Source organism: Aplidium turbinatum, chromosome 18, assembly GCF_918807975.1.
Source record: "Aplidium turbinatum chromosome 18, kaAplTurb1.1, whole genome shotgun sequence".
Taxonomy (NCBI): domain Eukaryota; kingdom Metazoa; phylum Chordata; class Ascidiacea; order Aplousobranchia; family Polyclinidae; genus Aplidium; species Aplidium turbinatum.
This window is the reverse complement of record NC_137489.1, coordinates 2081016-2101572: the sequence shown is the minus strand read 5'-3', so window position 1 is coordinate 2101572 and position 20557 is coordinate 2081016. Positions and strand designations below refer to the sequence as shown.

The 20557-nt window shown below is 37.8% G+C and overlaps 1 pseudogene; it reads left to right on the top strand.

Annotated features, from left to right (window-relative positions):
* The first annotated feature begins 11027 nt into the window (after positions 1-11027).
* On the top strand, positions 11028-11348 carry LOC145787908 (large ribosomal subunit protein P1 pseudogene; annotated as a pseudogene).
* Positions 11349-20557: the final 9209 nt, after the last annotated feature.

Genomic DNA, 20557 nt, shown 5'->3' with positions numbered 1-20557 from the left:
AGACTCACCGAATCGGACTCACCGAATCGGACTCACCGAATCGGACTCACCGAATAGTAGCAGACCCCGGTTGCAACACCACATTGATAAATTAAGTTATACTGGTAGGTTAGTGCAGTAGAATACCAGTACTGTAACCTACCTACCGTATATAGGCCGAGATTACCTCTAGTTTTAGGCTAACTACTTACAAATTTTGGCCTACTAAGACACCAAAACTGGGTGCTGGTTTAGGATCGGCCGCCTTGGTTAGTGACGTCACAAAAATCTGTGACGTCATGCAAAAAAACGCAACTACTTGTAGGAAGGGTGCAAAAACGCGGAATAGAAGTAAAAGCGGAAAGCCTATTGATTTTTAAATATTTGTAGGCATTATTAGTGATCTAGAGCTAACTTAAACTGTTACTATTTTGTACCAATTTGAATTTTTACAATAAAAATACTTGCTTTATTAACGTAACAACTTTCACGTTATATGTTATCTACAAAACGAGCAATCGTGGTTCAGTATAAGCCGCCCACAGTTTGCTGTGATCGATGAATACTGCCTCCACCAAATATGCTGTAGCTTTCTCATTTCTGCTCGGATTCTAACAATTTTACTATCGTTGGATGGCATTATGATTCATCTACTCGAATGGATTAATTGCCAGTCTAAAGTAGGCATTACATTTGTAACAGAAGTGGCTAAATAGACTTAAACTTTACTATTTTGTACCAATTCTCAGCAATTCATTTTTTACAATAAAAATACCAAACCAACACAAATTAAAAGAGTATGTCTTGCTTTATTCATATGTTAACTTTCACATTTATATCTAATCCACAAAACGAGCAATCGTTGTTCAAACGTAACCGCTCGACGAAGCTTATTACCAAAACAATGCAAACACAAAGCCATCAGTTTCGAGTGTTTATTACAAGCCGCCCACAGTTTCACGCGATCGGTGAATAGTGCCTCCACCAAATATGCTGTAGCTTTCTCATTTCTGCTCGGATTTTAACAATTTTAATATCGTTGGATGGCATTATGCTTCATCTACCCGAATGGATTAATTGCCAATCTTAAGTAGGCATTATATTTATGTAGCGCTAACTTAAACTTTACTATTTTGTACCAATTCTCAGCAATTCAATTTTTACAATAAAAATACCAAGCCAACACAAATTAAAAGAGTATGTTTTGCTTTATTAACCTAACAACTTTCACGTTTATATGTTATCTACAAAACGAGAAATCGTTGTTCAAACGTAACCGCTCGACGAAGCTTTTTTCCAATGCATTTTTCAAGGCGATTCAATCGTGGTTCAGTATAAGCCGCCCACAGTTTGCTGTGATCGATGAATACTGCCTCCACCAAATATGCTGTAGCTTTCTCATTTCTGCTCGGATTCTAACAATTTTACTATCGTTGGATGGCATTATGCTTCATCTATACAAATCAGTACTGGAGCCATTAACTGATGGTTTAAACTTTACTATTTTGTACCAATTCTCAGCAATTCATTTTTTACAATAAAAATACCAAACCAACACAAATTAAAAGAGTATGTCTTGGTTTATTCAAATGTTAACTTTCACATTTATATCTAATCCACAAAACGAGCAATCGTTGTTCAAACGTAACCGCTCGACGAAGCTTTTTACCAAAACAATGCAAACACAAAGCGATCAGTTTCCAGTGTTCATTACAAGCCGCCCACAGTTTGCTGTGATCAGTGAATACTGCTTCCACCAAATGTGCTGTAGTTTTCTCATTTCTGCTCGGATTTGAGAAATTTTACCATCGTTGGAATGCACGATACTGCATCTATCCGAATTCATTAGTTGCAAGTTTAAAGTATGCATTATATTGATCTAGCGCTAACAACGTCAGTAAAATTGTCAAAAAAGGTTCATTCATCGAGCGGTTACGTTTGAACAACGATTTCTCGTTTTTTAGATAACATATCAACGTGAAAGTTGTTAGGTGAATAAAGCAAGACATACTCTTTTAATTTGTGTTGATTTGGTATTTTTATTGTAAAAATTGAATTGCTGAGAATTGTTACAAAATAATAAAGTTTAAGTTAGCGCTACATAAATATAATGCATACTTTAGACTGGCAATTAATCCATTCGGGTAGATGAAACATAATGCCATCCAACGATAGGAAAATTGTTAAAATCCGAGCAGAAATGAGAAAGCTACAGCATATTTGGTGGAGGCAGTATTCATCGATCACAGCAAACTGTGGGCGGCTTGTAATGAACACTGGAAACTGATCGCTTTGTGTTTGCATTGTTTTGGTAAAAAGCTTCTTCGAGCGGTTACGTTTGAACAACGATTGCTCGTTTTGTGGATTAGATATAAATGTGAAAGTTAACATTTGACTAAAGCAAGATATACTCTTTTAATTTGTGTTGGTTTGGTATTTTTATTGTAAAAAATGAATTGCTGAGAATTGGTACAAAATAGTAAAGTTTAAGTTAGCGCTACATAAATGTAATGCCTACTTTAGATTGGCAATTAATCCATTCGAGTAGATGAAGCATAATGCCATCCAACGATAGTAAAATTGTTAGAATCCGAGCAGAAATGAGAAAGCTACAGCATATTTGGTGGAGGCAGTATTCATCGATCACAGCAAACTGTGGGCGGCTTATACTGAACCACGATCGAATCGCCTTGAAAAATGCATTGGAAAAAAGCTTCGTCGAGCGGTTACGTTTGAACAACGATTTCTCGTTTTGTAGATAACATATAAACGTGAAAGTTGTTAGGTTAATAAAACAAGACAATAAGACATACTCTTTTAATTTGTGTTGGTTTGGTATTTTTATTGTAAAAATTGAATTGCTGAGAATTGGTACAAAATAGTAAAGTTTAAGTTACCCGCTACATAAATATAATCCCTACTTTAGATTGGCAATTAATCCATTCGGGTAGATGAAGCATAATGCCATCCAACGATAGGAAAATTGTTAAAATCCGAGCAGAAATGAGAAAGCTACAGCATATTTGGTGGAGGCACTATTCACCGATCGCATCAAACTGTGGGCGGCTTGTATTGAACACTCGAAACTGATCGCTTTGTGTTTGCATTGTTTTGGTAAAAAGCTTCGTCGAGCGGTTACGTTTGAACAACGATTGCTCGCTTTGTGGATTAGATATAAATGTGAAAGTTGTTAGGTAAATAAAGCAAGACATACTCTTTTAATTTGTGTTGGTTTGGTATTTTTATTGTAATAAATGAATTGCTGAGAATTGGTACAAAATAGTAAAGTTTAAGTTAGCGCTAGATCAATGTAATGCCTACTTTAGATTGGCAATTAATCTATTCGGATAGATGCAGTATCGTGCTTTCCAACGATGGTAAAATTTCTCAAATCCGAGCAGAAATGAGAAAGCTACAGCACATTTGGTGGAGGCAGTATTCATCGATCACAGCAAACTGTGGGCGGCTTGTAATGAACACTGAAAACTGATCGCTTTGTGTTTGCATTGTTTTGGTGAAAAGCTTCTTCGAGCGGTTACGTTTGAACAACGATTGCTCGTTTTGTGGATTAGATATAAATGTGAAAGTTAACATTTGACTAAAGCATGACATACTCTTTTAATTTGTGTTGGTTTGGTATTTTTATTGTAAAAAATGAATTGCTGAGAATTGGTACAAAATAGTAAAGTTTAAGTTAGCGCTACATAAATATAATGCCTACTTTAGATTGGCAATTAATCCATTCGAGTAGATGAAGCATAATGCCATCCAACGATAGTAAAATTGTTAGAATCCGAGCAGAAATGAGAAAGCTACAGCATATTTGGTGGAGGCAGTATTCATCGATCACAGCAAACTGTGGGCGGCTTATACTGAACCACGATCGAATCGCCTTGAAAAATGCATTGGAAAAAAGCTTCGTCGAGCGGTTACGTTTGAACAACGATTTCTCGTTTTGTAGATAACATATAAACGTGAAAGTTGTTAGGTTAATAAAACAAGACATACTCTTTTAATTTGTGTTGGTTTGGTATTTTTATTGTAAAAATTGAATTGCTGAGAATTGTTACAAAATAATAAAGTTTAAGTTAGCGCTACATAAATATAGTGCCTACTTTAGATTGGCAATTAATCCATTCGGGTAGATGAAGCATAATGCCATCCAACGATAGTAAAATTGTTAAAATCCAAGCAGAAATGAGAAAGCTACAGCATATTTGGTGGAGGCAGTATTCATCGATCACAGCAAACTGTGGGCGGCTTATACTGAACCACGATTGCTCGTTTTGTAGATACAGTAGCGTAGCCAGGAATTTTGAAAGGGGGGGGGTTTTAACCACCCAACGGCGGGGGGTCTGGGGGGCCTCCCCCAGAAAATTTTAAAAAATTACTTTGAATTTAGTGCATTCTGAGAGCATTTTCAACAAAAATGTGGGTACGAATATTCCTGTAAAATGGTGCTGTCCGGTAGCATAGCAAAGGATAAGATCATGTTTTCTTCGGCATTTGTCAAAAAAAAAGCTAAGTCTCTGTGTTTTCTTGTTGCTAATTCCTGGCTGAGATGTTTGAATGTTTGGTATTGGCTAAACTCGCTCTTTTAATGCAATTTTGTTTAAAATTAGGCAAATTTTTTTTAGACTGAAAGCATCATTCTCAATATCGTGACGTCACACGCGTGCCAAAGGGGGGGGTTGTAACCCCCAAAACCCCCCCTTGGCTACGCCACTGTGTAGATAACATATAACGTGAAAGTTGTTACCTTAATAAAGCAAGTATTTTTATTGCAAAAATGAATTGCTGAGAATTGGTACAAAATAGTAACAGTTTAAGTTAGCGCTAGATCAATAATAATGCCTACAAATATTTAAAAATCAATAGGCATTCCGCTTTTACTTCTATTCCGCGTTTTTGCACCCTTCCTAAAAGTAGTTGCGTTTTTTTGCATGACGTCACAGATTTTTGTGACGTCACTAACCAAGGCGGCCGATCCTAAACCAGCACCCAAAACTGTTACTTCAAGCTAAACATAACAAATTCATACTGCTAGACTGCAAACAACGATTTCACCTTTGAGGCTGATCACTTGATTTAGGCTACTACTATTCGGCTGCATAGCCGAGTGGTGAGAACACTGGAACAGCACTCGAAAGGGCGCCGGTTCGACACCGCTCAAGAGCATGCGGCTGTGTCTGTGGCAGGACACTTAAAGGCATGCCTGAAGGTGGACATGAAGATTGGCTTCCTTGCCTTCCCGTCCACTTAATCTAAATCTTTAACCACCAGGTGCAAGCCTGGATACGAAAACACTTGACTTATTAAAGGCAGAATTAATTCTCAGCAATGGATAGTGTAGCGGCACTGTTGATAATTTGATCTGCCACTGGTTGAACACAACCTTCTAGGAATCCAAAATGTATCAGCCTGGCAGTCAGCAGACGACCCTAACAAGTGCCCCAATGAACCTGACATGTTATTGCTTTAAGTTGCATTGTAATTTACGTTGTTGCTACTTGCTAACACCTTTTTTCCTACTCTTTAACCTAAAAACTTTTTTCAGCAAGTGACAAACAGCGCCTTCCCGCCAACTCCAATCTTTGAGAAGAAGCTGACAAGACAATGTATAATCAGGGTTGCCAGACTAAAATTTGCAAAAAAGGCCAACTCAGTAAAAAATAGGCCAACTTGAAGCCAAATAAGCCTAGTTAGAAAAAAGGCCAAAAAAACAAAACAAACTCAAACAAGATAACATAAGCATTGTAACAGTATTTGTGAAGTAAATAACTAGACTTGCCATAATTTCTTGGGCATAATCCGGGACAAACTCAAAACTATGAATGAAATAACTGGACGAAAGGCCGAAGGCCTGAACTTGGCAAATTTTTATTCCATGTTTATATTTATAAGCTTTAATATTGCATAATAAAGTATTCTACTTAGATTGAATAAAAATTTTTATTACTTTATTTAAAGGAAAATACATGTTAATTTAAGCAACACTAAGTCACTAATCAGACATTTATAAAAAAAAAAAAAAAAAAAAACACTGAGAACAAAGAAATAACACTAACTAACTCACAAATCAAACATTTATAGGGGGATGCATTCAGAAACCATTGGCTTCATCGTTTCATTGAAGTCAATAAAATAATGACGCAATAAACGTCCTCATTATTCCCTAACTAAAGGATTTCTCAAGCTATGCGCGATATTTCACTCAACCTAATAAGCTAAAAAATTAAGATATTAAAATAAGCCTCGAGTTAAAGCAAAGTTATGCCTTTTGGGACGGAATTATTTCATAATTTTGCATCAGGTTGGAGTTAATTTTGAAAACTTCACTAAAGAAAAATTCCGGGACATTTTGCTAACCGGGACGGGACACCGGGACAGACGTTTAAACCGGGACTGTCCCGGCCAAACCGGGACGTATGGTAGGTCTATAAATGACCCAATTTGAAAACAGTATTATCACATACTATCAAAGACTTGCAAACATGCACAAGAAAAGATCCAGTAACATCATCAACAAAGATTTTTGGCAAAATTTTACAAAAGTTATCAGATCATTTGCAGAACAGAGAAGGCAATAATGCCCTTTTAAGGTCATGTAAGCTACAGAACATTTTGCAATATAACAATTTCTGCTATTCTCTATTAGCCTAATTATAATCTTTCTTTTTTGTCTCAAAATAATATTCACGACACAAAATTCTGTACCACAGTAGGTTACACCATTATAACATAGCATGATGCCCTCCCGTGCCATTGTTCTTTGTATACCAGACACTTGTAACATTACTCGATAGTCGATAATAATCAATCAATCATTTTATTTTTCGTCATCAAAGCGTCCGCGGGACAAAAAGTTAGCTTACATGACCTTAAAAGGGCACTACTGCCTTCTCTGCCCCCCCCCCCCCCCCCCGCCCATCCTCAGGCTTCCCTTTTCGATGCCCCTGGCCGTAGTTATAATGAGCTGATAGATGAACATTATTGCAATAGCTTATCTTATAACTTAAAAAAAAATTGGCCTTTCAGCTACAAAAGTGCCCTTTTTCATAATCCTGCTCCCTAGTCAAAAATCGTTCCGGCGCCCCTGCATACGGCCACTGTCATAACTGGTCTTCCACTTTTTAGGCGGCATCTTATACTGTATAAAAGTTTAGCTGAAGTACAGATCTACCAAAGTATAAGACAAATGTGCTAATCTATTTCAAACTGCAATAATATAGTTTTTTTGCCATTATTCCTATCAAATAGAACCTGTTAGGGTCCTATTTGTTATCATTTTTATGTCATGGCACCACAGCGGGCTGCTAAGTGCTAACTCTCTCTAGCACACCTATTGCCTGTGTATAAAATTATCTAAAATTATGTCTAAAATTATCGCTTTATCAACGCAAGTTTTATCAAAGCACGCTTGATATCTTAAAGATATAACTTCCCTGGGTATAATTGAATTTCTGCAAGATGATGATGTTGTTTTTGCAAGTTTGTTTTATTTGTTTTTGTCATTGTTTTCCTGTCGTCAAGTTATAGCCTATCTATTTTGTGAGTCGTGCAAAGCCTATGGTGCGTTGCGCTTGAAATGGCTTTGCCCGTGGTAGGATTTCTTTGTGGGGTTTTCTTTGCCTGCCTTGCTCTTCTTTGCTATGAGCTAAACGCATCAAGACGTGTTCCCCTTACGACCATCAGCACTCTTGATAACGCACCATGGCCGATCTTCATAGCAACTGTCCATACAATTCTTAAATATATCAGCTAAAGCTATGTGGGCTAATAAAGCTATAGCCTAAATATATGTTGTTTATTTGTTTTTTGTTTTTTTGTAACATTTTCTTTTTTTATTTTCCCGTTATATCTTAAATTTTTCTGAAGGTGTGGCGACCGTGCCAACCCAGCTAGAAATTTCACGTGTATTACACGTAGATTCTACGTACCTTGGGTCGTATATTATACGTTAATTTTCACGTATAATACACGCATATGTGTCGACACTATTTCACGTGTATTACACGTATATTTGGTGGTGGATTTTACGTGTTTTACGCCCGCATTACACCTAATTTCCTCGTATCTGACAACACTAATACACGTATTTTCCACTTATATTTGGTGGTGGATTTTACGTGTTTTACACCCGCATTACACCTAATTTCCTCGTATCTGACACATAGATTCTATGTACCTTGGGTCGTGTATTATACGTTAATTTTCACGTATAATACACGCATATGTGTCGACACTATTTCACTTGTATTACACGTATATTTGGTGGTGGATTTTACGTGTTTTACACCCGCATTACACCTAATTTCCTCGTATTTGACACGTAGATTCTACGTTCCTTGGGTCGTGTATTATACGTTAATTTTCACGTATAATACACGCATATGTGTCGACACTATTTCACGTGTATTACACGTATATTTGGTGGTGGATTTTACGTGTTTTACACCCACATTACACCTAATTTCCTCGTATCTGACACGTAGATTCTACGTTCCTTGGGTCGTGTATTATACGTTAATTTTTACGTATAATACACGCATATGTGTCGACACTATTTCACGTGTATTACACGTATATTTGGTGGTGGATTTTACGTGTTTTACACCCACATTACACCTAATTTCCTCGTATCTGACACGTAGATTCTACGTTCCTTGGGTCGTGCATTATACGTTAATTTTCACGTATAATACACGCATATGTGTCGACACTATTTCACGTGAATTACACGTATATTTGGTGGTGGATTTTACGTGGTTTACACCCGCATTGCACCTAATTTCCTCGTATCTGACACGTAGATTCTACGTTCCTTGGGTCGTGTGTTATAGGTTAATTTTCACGTATAATACACGTATAAGTGTCGACACTATTTCACGTATATTTGGTGGTGGATTTTACGTGTTTTACACCCACATTACACCTAATTTCCTCGTATCTGACACGTAGATTCTACGTTCCTTGGGTCGTGTATTATAGGTTAATTTTCACGTATAATACACGTATAAGTGTCGACACTATTTCACGTGTATTACACGTATATTTGGTGGTGGATTTTACGTGTTTTTACACCCACACTCTACCTAATTTCCGCGTACCGTATCTGAAATCAACAATTTGACACATTTGTATTTATTTAACACATTTGTATAACACATATTGTTATAAGAGGCTACTGTCCAATTGTGACCCTTCTAGCACTCATTCGGAGAGTTAATGCTTGTTTTTAATTAGAGAAGAAAAAGAGAAATAGCAGTGGTGGGAATCGAACCCGCGTCAATGAAATGACTACTTTCTAGCCCTAACCTTAACCCCTAAGCCAACCAGCTGACAAAAAATCCATCACTTAATTTGCTTTCTATCATCTTCTTTTCGCCATTTTTACGTCACTTAAACCGGAGCTTATGATTGGTTGGCGGTTTCATTCTAGTCATTTTTAGTGGCAGAATTTCGACTTGTTAAAGTGGCTGCCGTACCAAACCTTAGTAAGTACTGTAATTGTTTAATATCAGTAAGCGAGACCACTTAAATTTACACTAAGAACTATCGTTAAAAGATCACATTAATTTGCGACTAAAAAATGTCATGAAATTTCCTTTTTACATAACGTAATAAAAACGTGTAAAGACACCTACAAAAACACATAATCTAACTTATATCCTAAAAAATGCGGAGGAGCGTGGTTGACACCAATCCACTTGAGTGGAGAATTCTTTCTGTTTATACCGTCCTTGGGAGGTAGTTCAATTGGTTAGCGCGTCACTTCTGGAACGAAGAAGCTTCAAGATCAAGCGGCGCTGGTTCGACTCTCGGGGTGTGCGCTTGAGCAACGCACGTTAAGGACTGCTCTCCATTCAGCGGCATCTAATGGATGGAATAGTTCCCCGGCAACAAGACTTCAACAATCGGAAACTTCACTCTGTCAATCTCGGTGACCGGGCCTGCGTCAGTGATTCAAAGCCTCTACAAGTATGCGAAACTGCCAGGATTAAGCTCTGCAAGAAGCTTTCCCAGTCCGAGGATAAAGATTCAATCAATCAATCAATCAATCAACACAGATTAAAAATTGCCCAAATGAACGAAAGAACTTCAAAACGTTTAATATACGTGGAAAACACGTGTTACTTTTCAACAGATGGAAACGTGCAATACACGTGGAAACAACATATAATCAACATACAAAAAATTCCGGTAAAACATCCTTCTGCTGGGGTAAACATTTTTTCTCTTTTGTATGCCCTCTTCTGGGTGTGATTTTACCTTATATACCTTAAAAATTAGTCAAATAATCATAGGATTTTGAACACGTGTAATATACGTGGAAAACACGTGTTATTTTTGCAAGAGTTATATTCACAAAATAATCCCTGATAAAACTTCTAGAATCATATTTACACACTAGTCATACTAAATGATAGCTAAAATATGTCTCTAAAAAAATGTTTTTTAAACAAGTGAATTTTTGTTGGTGTACACAAACTCCTTAATAACACCTGAATTCTACCTAAGATACCATACTACTTAAAATCAACCAAAAATCAACGTGTAATATACGTAGCTTTCTAGCTGGGAAATTTCTTTCAAATCAATAACTTACTTCGGTCTCAAGCACGTTTTAACGTTCGCGTTTTGTCGCTTCTACCCTTTTCTCGACCTTTGCTATGTTGACGTGTATTGTTTTGATATGATGGTCAGAAATAAAAACAACTGAACTGAACTGTATTTTTCTTGCAGTTTTCACAGAATATCTAAACAAATTGATTGTGGCAATCAGGAAATTTAAAAAAGGCCAAAAAAAGCCAAAAGGCCAAACAAAAACTTGTCGACCAAACACTTCAAAAGAGGCCAAATTTGACATATTTGGCCGTAAAAAGGCTAATCTGGTAACCTTGTGTATAATGATTATTTTCGTCTGAAGATGGCGCCAGACAACTTCATAAAGAAAATATTTCAACGGGCGAAAAAAGTGCATTGTTCAATATTGCTAAGGCCTATTTCGGCGACTTGCACTTTATTTTCCCTCTAAATCTATAGTCATGGCATCCAACGAAGTTGCTTGTGTTTACGCAGCCTTTATCTTGCACGACGATCAAGTTGAAATTACGGCAGAAAAGATTAAGACTCTCCTGTCTGCTGCCAAGGTTGAAGTTGACTCTTACTGGCCTGTTTTTTTTGGTAAAGCTCTAGAAGGAGTTGAGATCAAGAGCCTTCTTTGCAACGTTGGTGTAAGAAGCGGTGCCCCAGCTGGTGGTGGTGTCGGAGCTGTTGAAGAAGCAAAAGACGAAGCCAATGAAGAGGTGAAAGAGGAATCCGAGGAAGAATCTGATGATGACATAGGTTTTGGTCTTTTTGATTAAAGTTCAAACTGTCACTTTTGATGAAGTTTTAAGCAAATAAATGGATTTCGCTTAAAAAAAAATTATGACCCCGATTGAATGAAAATGGAAGACGCCAAACTCGAGTTTCGCCCTTGTTTGGGATCATCACTCAGTGGTGCACAACCATGTGTCTTGGGCGAGTATCGAACTTCCAACTTGATAGATATTTTGTACGTCTTTGATAAAACATGAGGTGAAAAACTAAATAAATGTTTCATAATATTGTTAGGCTACTGATGCGCGCATTTTGGGATAGCCATGTAACATGCAGGCTATTAGCCTAGTGTGTTTAATCACACATATGCGTTGCTCTCAGACTTCATGAGACAGTCACAGTGTATAGCCTATTAAGCACAGCTATATGAAGACGTAACTGTTTTCGCCATTAGGCTACCCCAAATTTATTTCTTTAATGCTAAATAATTGATGATGGAAATCTTCATCTTCGGACTAAGAAAGTTTTCTGAGAGCGTAATCAATAATCATGACACTTTTTCAATCAAAGAGGCTTTAAACTCCGCCCCGATAGCTCAATTGGTTAGCGCATCACTTCTGGAACGAAGAAGCTTCAAGATCAAGAGGCGCTGGTTCGACTCTCAGGGCGTGCGTGCCGAAGATAAAGCTTCAATCAATCCACCACTTAGCCTACATAGACCCAAAACTGCTAAGTTTTTGCTTGTTAAGTGTTGTTGTCTGCGAATTATTCCATCCACTAAGTGCCTCTAAATGGAGAGGAGTTAATTGCTGCCCCGATAGCTCAGTTGGTTAGCGCGTGATTTTGTGAACAAAGAAGCATGGACTTCTAAATAGTAGCATCTGGACTGGAAACGCAGTAGGCCAAACAGTTGGCCAACAGGGTTAGTTAGTTGGCCAACTGTTGTACCAACTGTTTGGCCTACTGTTGCCCACTGCGTTTCCAGTCCAGATTCTACTATTTAGAAGTCCATGGAAGAAGCTTCAAGATCAAGCGGCGCTGGCTCGCACCTCGGGTGTGCTGGGGTGTGCGCTTGAGTAACGTACGTTAAGGACTGCTCTCCATTCCGCGGCACCTAATGAATGGAATAATTTCCCTGCGACAGCACTTCCACAATCGGAAACTTCACTCTGTCAATCTCGGTAACCAGCCGTGCGTCAAAAGCCTTTACAAGTAGCCTATGCGAAACTACCAGGAATAACCTATTAAGGCTTTTTCAGTCCGAGGATAAAGATTTAAAACCAAACCAAATGTGTAGCTCAAGTGCAAACTCCCAAAACCTAATTAGCATTGCTTGATCTTGCCAATGTCAGTAAGCATGCAGAACAATCTACCTAACAAGAGCCGAGCATTTATAATTAATAGGCCTAAACTAACTCTCCCTATAAGCCCGATTGTTTAGTTGGTCAACCCCCTTATTTATCAAACAAAGAAATTGCAACATCAAGCCGCGCTGGTTCGACTCTGGGGGGTGGTCGCTTGCGCAATGCATTTCGACTCTTTATTGAGCGGCTACTAGTGAATAAAATAATTCACAGACAACCATAGCCTATACCTCAACAGTCTCATTCTGTCAAACTTGCCACCCGACTCTGCGTCAGTGTTTGAAAACCTCAACTAGTAAGCTATGTGAAACTGCCAGGAGCTTTCAAAGAAACTTCATCAGACAGAGGATACGGTAGCCTAAGATTCCCATAATCAATTATAAGTCAACAGACCGATTGCTCGGTCAATTTCCATTTGCTCGATCAGTTGAACAAGTGCCCGACCTTATCGACACAGCAAGACCAATGGTTTGACTGCCGGAGTGTAATTTTCAACAACATCGCCTCCTGCTTTATAAAGACAGCTTTCATATCTCTCTATTGATTGTGGTGAAAGCCTAATTTAACGCATTTTTGTTTTGAAATCATAATTGGGGCCTAGGCCTATAGCTTAATTTTCTGTCGTTTTGGTGTGGCAGCCAAATGACCAAGCGACCTCAGCTCAGCTCATTGGGCTTTTAAGCTGCATCAATAGACCGTATTATTTGGCAAGCAGCACTGCTTTTACTTTTAAATACTTTCAATTAACAGAGATAGGCCGTTTCGTTTAGCCTGTAACTGTAAGTGTGGGATGCTTCTAACGCAAGTCTAAATGCTGTATCAAAAAATACATCTTTTTGAATCGCAACTTAAAGTACGGTAAGACCACAATTTATCCAAACCTTGGGCTTGCCGATTGGCCTGAGCATCAAAACTAAGTTTCTGTCACGTCAAAAGCTTGAAACGTCAACTTTGATTGGGATAAATTCTTTCTAAGTATAGCCTAAACGTAAAATAAGCATAGGCTACAAATCATTTTCGTAGGATAGACTTAAATGAATTGCTTGCAATTATTTAGCTATTTTTTATTTGTCACTTTTAGAATTAGACTAATTAAACGACAAATCTAATTTTGAAACGTTGCGTCATGAATAGCTGGTTAGTTGGTTGGTTTTGAATCTTTATCCTCGGACTGACAAAGCCTTGATTGGTTATTCCTGGTAGTTTCGCATACTTGTAGAGGCTCTTGACGCAGGGCCGGTTACCGAGATTAACAGTGAAGTTTTCCGATTGTTGAAGTGTTCTTGTCGGGAATTTATTCCATTCACTAGGTGCCGCTGAATGGAGAGCAGTCCTGAAATGCGTTGCTTAAGCGCGATCCCCAAGAGTCGAACCAGCGCCGCGTGATCTTGAACCGGGCGCGTAACCACTGAGCTAACGGGTCGGACTAACGGAATAACTGCATTTAACGCATTGCACATGTTGGTTACCATGATGCACTTGACGTTGGCTAAATAGCCAACAGTAACGGCTCAAGTTATCAGGTTTAATTTGCTTTTTTTCGAAGGTTGTTGACATTCCTCAGGCATAAATGATCGATTTTATCAAGACTACTCAGTGAATGAAGTGCGTCACTAGGTCACATAACCGCGAAAATAAGTTGCATAAGAACACGATGACGTAATCTTCACTAGGTTTTACAAAGAGCAGCAAAATTTTATTGTGAGGTGTAGTTTGAAGGTCAGAGAAAATTAATGTGGGTTTATCTGATGAGCAAATTTTCACTTTTTATCCAAGAGAAGGCCACGTTTAAAGTGGTGTGACAGTTGAACGTAGCAGGTTTTGATAACGGAAAGACACTATGAACGGCATTCTTCTAATAATTTTAACGCATTTATAAAAATGCTTCTATCGAGCTGCCAGCATAGCGGTGACTCGATCGCCTCAGGGGTTGCCCATCTCGCTATACATTGACGAAAGTCATAGTAACCACGTTTCACGACAAATGCGAATCTAGCAATTAAGGTTTTGAACGTTTCTACAGAGATTAATTACTTTTTATCACACAAGCTACGATCACTTACAGATCAAACTTTTCGAAACAATCCAAAAACAATCTTTCATCTTTCCATCAGACACAGGCACAAGCATTTTGAAGTTTGCTGGATGCTCATATCTTTAAATTATACATAACTCTATGTGACCTTTGTAAGAAAAGGTCACATTTACGGTTTAGCAAAATAACAAGCTTGAGGTGAAAAATCTGACTATTTTTTGTAAATTCAACGCAGAAAAACGTGAAGAGTTTTCGCCACTAATCTGCTTACTACAAGTCTTATTCTAGCAAGGAAGATAATCCCGTCATATAGGCCTACCGTTGTTTATTATACCGACTTTGCGAATGAAAAGCTAAACTATTTACGATATGCCACTCTGCTTTCGAATAACCCTTAAACTTAAACCAACTACCAGCTTGGAAGGTAGAGATCTAATCCAAAACCTAGTTGGTTCTCAGACACCAACACAAAATTGAGACCATGCGTGAGGCGATAAATGCAGGTTACACTTCTTAACATGCAACATTTTACTGAGATTTTCCATCCCTATTCTTATCAGCATATGATGTGAATTAGTAAGTGAAAGTCACTTCAACAAGTATTACTTGAACTTATTTTCTTTGTAGTTTGAATAATATATTACAAAAAGTCTCTGTGATCAGTCACCTGAGCATAGAAGATTAAAATTAGGCTACACCTCCCAGGTATAATCATAAATTAATAAATCTTCGATACAAAAGTTGTGCTATGAACACAAACAATTAAGTTGACACCATCAGTGCAATTTACATTGAACCATCGTCAGAAAACTTTGAGTCGGTGAACATTGAATTGCTTTTTTTAAATGAGTGGCAATCCGAAACTAATGCCCAGGTATACATTTACGACATCAATTATGGGCCTGATCTAGGGATTGTAGATCATAGGGATGCGAAACTTCATCTGATTATGGCTTATCCGCAACACTAGAAGGGTTACGTTTTTTTGTAATTTACAAAATATTTTTCTTTTTATGGGTTATATAAGAAAAGTGAAGTTGGTTTTAAAGTAATTTAAGGTTTTTAGTTGAAAGCAAGCCTGCAGTAAAGCGTAAAAAAAATGTCAAATTGGCACTTGACCCTTCTAATGTTGAAGGAACAACGGAGTTGTGCGTCCCGTAATGTACCGTCCCTAGCCTGATCAACCAACTGGCATAAAATTAAGAAAAGAATTTAGAAGACAATACAACTTTTCTCGACAGCACTCGCATAAATATTAATGTCAGAATATTTTCGACTTAGATGTCAACGCACAGCCGAGTTGCAGTCACGAATTCAGCGGCTAACTTTAAACATGGTTCTCTGCAAATTCTAATCCTGATTTTAATTAGAAGGATCTTCCGGCTGTGGGAATGCCCGACATGCACAAACGGAAGAGTGTTCGAGAAATTTCGCTTTCATTATGTTAGCATGACTCTCAAATTAAGTGAAAACACCTTCTTTTCTAGGTCATCTGACAAGGAAGCAAACGTGTTTCACGGGATAAACTGATGGGATGATTGCAAACGCCGGTAAACATATCTGAATAAATTCGAGAAACGAACAGGGCCGTTGAGAGGATATTTTAGGCCCGGTAGCCGACCAATAAGATCTTTGGACTCTAAATTAAGACACCTTTTAGAGAAACGCTATGGTTTCCTGGCTCCTTAGAAAGGTTAGCCTACGGGCCTCAAACTCATCAGAGCCCGAATCTAAAAGTAGCTACTCCCTGAACCCCGTCAACGCTACTGGAAACGATTACCCCTAATTCAAATTTAACAGTAACGTGGAGTAGCCTAAGTGTCCACCACACGAGGCCATCGATGTCCAGCTAAGGCTAGACGGGGGGTAGGTTAAAACACTTTAGACATCCTTTGGTTGATTTTCTCTGCAACTTTTAGTTTATTCCGTTTTCACTTTGAAAGGAAAATATATCGGTGTGGAATCAAGACCAACAATCTTTCCTGCAGGTATCGTGTGTCATTGGGAGTTGTCAACGCTATTTCTTTGCTGATGTCACAATATGCAAATGATAGCGGTAGACTATTCAAACCCTTCGACCAGCCAAGCGTGACGCGCGCCTGCTTATATAACCCCAGGCAGGTCAAGCTGGCTTGAAGTTGTTTGCTTGAAATGTTAGCGGCTTAATCTCAAGAAATAGTTGACCTTGCATTCTTGCAACCACACTGAAGACCAAACAATGGATTTGTGCGTCATAATGAAAAGTTGGAGACTTTTTTTCTTAAGCAGAAAATTACCATCCGAAATGTAATAAATAAAATAAACGGAATTTGACGACGTTTTGCCATCAACATTATTTTATTCAGCGCACATTGCATTAATTTACATCTCAACAACGTATATCATACATCCCAAACATACGATTCAATGGTGTCGCCCACATTAATTGGTGCGACCAAATACGAGCTGAATGGAATTTACTATGGAACCAAGCGCATTAAGAACCATGAGAAAAAGACCCATAGTGCCACCCAGAATCTGCTGAATGGGATATGATATGGGCAGAAGGGCTTAGAATTTTGCTTCCATTGGCAAGGACGCCATTCCATGGAGCTCTGGTCATTTGTGGTCTGAGAGGCAGCTCTGGTTATTTGTGGTCTGACGTCACTTCTAGACTGCCACGCTGCAGCAGCACGGTAACTTGTGAACCGCAGTAACTCCTGGACCGTTACAACGGATTTGCTGTCAGGGGCTCGACAATTCTGCTGATTATGCGTGAATTGTCTTAAAATAAACTTCATAACTTTTTGGATGTGTGAGGCTATAACGTTGAAGTCATGAAAGCTACGCAGAATTCAAACTTTTGGCAAAACACAGAAAAGTGAAGTTTGACGACTGTAAAAGTACCTGATGAATTCACGAAAGACAAAGGCGTAAATTAAGGCGCAAAAATGAACACAAAATACGATTCGGAATGTTCAAGTAGGGTAGCACAAAGCATACCCAGATAGCACAATCCGTCATTTTTACATTGATTCAACGTCTGCTGACGTTGAATCAATGTAAAAATGACGGATTTTACTATCTGGGATAATTAAGTTACGTTCAGCAGATAAATTAAAACGCCAATCAAAAAATTCGATGAAAATCCCGGACGGTTGGGGTCAAGTTACGAGTCGTTGTAATCCTTCTTACCCCCCAATGTCCCCAACCCCAAATGCCCCTCAACCGCCACGATGCAACACAACCTCCCAAGCTTTCACCACAAAAAAATCAAAAAATACGTGTTTTTGGGTTAAATTAAGCAAAAAATGGGGTAGGCAATTTAACATAAATATTAGAGAAGAACTACACGCCCAGTCAAGCTGGTGCAAGAGAGAAGCCCAATTACGGATCAAAAGATACATTGCCTGGAAATTCAATGTTCAAAATAAATGTATGACAAAATCTAATTTGAAATTCTTCTGATAATTTTACTGTACTATGCTGTTTATAAAGTTGTACTGAAGAAGGTTCAATACCCAAAATCGCGATCTGTAACAGAAGAAATTCAAATTGGACTTTGTCATATATTTATTTTGAACACTTGGAATAGTCTGGTATTTCAGTTTCATCATTTTGAAAAGCTCGACGCTTTGAGCAAAAAAGAAATAGATTTCACAAAAACGTTAACCCTTTATCCTGTGACGTATTTCGGCCAGTTGACTTGCGGACGGGGGGGTCGGTTCGACACTATCACTTTGAGCTCGTGTAACTCAAAAACTACGCAAGATAGATCAATCAAATTTTCACATGGTGTAGATAATTTATCTGACAACATAACATCGAAACTCTTTTGCAATTTGTTCAACAGCGCAACTTAAAAAATCAAATAATTTGATGGTTGGTCATATTTTTTTATTTGACTTGAGAAATTGCTTCGTAATTAACTTATAATTGAGTGTGACGGGTTAATTCCATTGTGTAGATTTTAATCTCTTACGCGGAGACGTCGTCCACGCTTCAATGAAATCGTAATTGGCGTCCGACTCGCGTTTGCTTGTTGTTTTGCCGGAGGCATTGTAAAAACAATTTGCTTTGTTTCAACATTTGCAGAGAATGAGACAAAATCACCACAAAAAAACTATTTCAAGTTCTTTTTGAGTCACATGTTTATAGTCTACACTTTTTCAACCGTACTGTCATTACTTGATATTGGAACTAAATCAAGCAAATTTTTTTTCACATTCACACTGTCGAATTTGGTTATGCATGATCAAGAAGCACTTTGTATTTCACAGCACATCTCAGGAAGCTATTTATTCGTTTTTAACATTATTTCAACGTCTAAAGACGTTGAATCGATGTAAAAAGTGTCTGATTTGCTGTCTGGGTAGCGGTTGAATACAGAAAAGTAAGGTAGCCTGTGGTGTCACGTGGTATTTGAACAACAACCTATCCAAAGGTAGTGACTTGCTTCGATAGGAGCTTGTTCCATTTTAGGATATCATGCACTCCAAAAACAAAGAGCGTCTAAAACTCCTTACTGATAAACTATGTCACGATGCATTCCAAAGTGAAATGTTTCAATACTTACCAACAATGATCACTTTGAATGAAACAATTTTGCAAACAGTTGTGACAAAATGTAGTGATAGTAATCGTTTAGTCAAATCGTGTTGGTAGGCTATAGAACAGGTCGTTTGCCAAATGGAACTCCCGTTCTGCGTGACAAACTCAAAGTCGTGGCATAACGATACGAAAAATAGAAAAAAATTATTTTTCAGGCCGAGTGCTATTGTCGCAAAAAAACAAAAAATCACTAAAGTGTTGACTTTTTCCTTGGGAAAAATTGAAGGTTATTGATATTTTAAAAATGCACGTTTGTGTCAATATGATTGAAGTGTTTTTTTTCATGTTGTTAACTAGATTTGCAAAATAACGTTTTCTACATTTTTTTTCTGATTTGTTGGACATGCATTTTGTGTCAAGTTATTTATTACGCATTAGAAGATTTCTTTCTGTTCAAATTTTGAAATAGCATTTTAGATGCAGTTTGCGGTTGATGGCGTTACTGCAAAAACCTTCTTTTGTAATTGACACACATCCAAAAACAAAAGACGCATAAACTACTGCTGGCTGATAGACCACGTCACAATACATCATAATGATGTTTTTCGAACCGAAGACCCAGAAAACCAATTTTGTCGTATATTAGATTAGACGTCTGCAGACGTTGAACCAATGACAAAAAGTGATTTGCTGATTTGAAACAAAGTGATTGCTGTTTCCAATGTGCAAACATTTTGATAAAAAGTAATCAAGTTTTGGCCACAGCATTTTGGTCCATTTAGGCTACTATGGTCAATCAACGCACGTTGCAAATAACTTGTTTTGTGTAAAGTCTTGCTTGTGAAAAAATCGAAGTAAAAACGCAAAAATGAAGTAAGCTATATTTACAAAGTATTATATTCTTGAATGAACCATAGTTTTAAAAAAATAGTTTGAACAGGTTTCATCTGATAGAAACTATAATTGATATCATCGCGAAGGATCAAATAGCTGCAAAAATCACTTCAAGCAATTCTTTGGGGTGATTTTCATTATGCAAACCAAGGTGAACCTCAATATACATATTTTTATGCCAAACGATAAAAATCGTTCTTTCATTTTTTCAAGGACAAGGAAAACGATCCGTATAAAATATAATTCAATTCAACATATTTCCCTTCTTTTGTCAGATATGCATTTTGTGTAACAATGCTTTAGAAAAATTGCTGAGTATGGCATAGCGTTTGAGATGCAGTCAGAGAATAGGCTACAACTCTGTGGTTGATGGCGTTATTACAAAAGCCAATCTTTTGTCACGGAAATGTATTCGAAAACAAAAAGGCAC